Raw genomic sequence first — 1,819 nt, forward strand, 5'->3', positions numbered from 1 at the left:
AACGCCCCCACGGCTGAAATGGCGAGCATGTTTGGTAGAACGGGGATTCGAACCAGCGACCCCTAGATTGCGAGTCGAGCGCCTTAACCACCTGGCCATGCCGGGCCTTATTCCACTGTTAGTGATGAAAATGTTTTCACTTCTAATAACGAGCTTTATAGTAAACACCATCAATTATCTAATTCTTGCTCGTTACGATTTCTTCAAAGTTTTTAAATTCACACTAATCTTTTATATTTTAAAATAGACAGTGATTGTTACAATAATTTTATCAAACAACTGTATCCAGAACAGTATACGCCCCCATATTATTATTCCAGAATTAGTGTGATTGGATGTTACTAAGGTTATTAAGTTGCTTTATGCCCAATTCATTTTGGGGATGTTGGGGTGTGTCTGAATACATAGGTCAACTGACGCATGTATCATCTGTAAAATAGTATTAACCATTAATGTCTGATTCTTCTAAGCGTATTAGAGATGTTACCTTTATCAACAACAAATTCACTATTCTTTACTGGAAACAGAGACATAAATAGTTTTAGGTCAATAAGAAAAACTGGATTATATACTTGTAAGATAAACTACTGAATGAATATGTAAACCATAAAGTCAGACTGTATTAGTGTGATGCAAAAGATAAATATATAAAGAGAGTTCGAATAATTTCTGTTTATGAAAAACAGCCTTTTTAATGACTAAGTAGAATGTTAGTTAAACTAGTATATGTGTGTGTGTAAAAATATACACTTAATCAAATAGCAATATTAAAATGTTAATTTTACGCGATCAAACACTGTTTGTCATTAAATAATTATTATAAAGCTAGATGTAAGGAACATCGATTGAAGTTGAGACAGGTGAGAAATCAATCAGCGTTTAGCCAGCCTCGAAGGATTTAAGGAATTACAGTACTTTTAAGTCGTTAGAAAATGATTAGAATGAGCGGTTTTTCCTGTTTAAATTTAACTGGAATGGAGACCCAGACCTCCTATGGACCTCCTATGGTTATGAAATGTTAGAATTTAATATACGGAAAACAGATGGAAGGTCTGAAAAAGAGGGACCAGTCACGTGTGAGCTTAAGAATGGAATATAAAAGATATGAGTTCAACAAGAAAAAAAAAAAGGGGGGGGGGGACCTGGAATTATGAGAACAAAAAAAACAACAAAAAAAGGGGGGGGGACCTGGAATTATGAGGACAAAAAAAAAAATCGACAACAACAAAAAAGCGAGAGAAACGATGGAAGAAAGTAATACGCTGCCAGTAGAAAAGAAAACCTATTTCTAAATATGTTTACTTTGGGATGAGTCAATTACTAGTAGGAATGTCAGAATTTAAAAACCTGTTCTTTGCCAATTGTCAAAACAAAAGGCAGTTAACGTTTTATGGAATAAAAAAACAAAGATTTAAAATTTTTTGTTACGTTTTAGCATTTTGTTATAACGTACTTTTATTTTGGTTACGATTTTTCTTTCCATGCGCTACTACTCCATTCACTAGTGGATGAAACACAAAAGATCTAGTTTTAACAGGCCAATAACTCTCGATCTACCGGGATATAATCTATGATTATATATCATGAAAGAAATATAATTCACTTGTTGAAAACAGAATTCAATGTACATCAGCCTATTTTTCCACTACTACTAAACTTGTTAAATGTGAAAGTTAATTTGTTTGTAATTAAGCACAAAGCTACGCAATGGGCTGTCTGTACTCTGCCCACCACGGGTATCGAAACCCGGTTTCTAGCGTTGTAAGTCCGCAGACATTCCGCTGTGCCATTGGGAGGCTTGAAAGTTAAAAAAAAACCC

The sequence above is a fragment of the Limulus polyphemus genome, unplaced genomic scaffold (genome assembly GCF_000517525.1).
Source record: "Limulus polyphemus unplaced genomic scaffold, Limulus_polyphemus-2.1.2 Scaffold184, whole genome shotgun sequence".
NCBI lineage: Eukaryota > Metazoa > Arthropoda > Merostomata > Xiphosura > Limulidae > Limulus > Limulus polyphemus.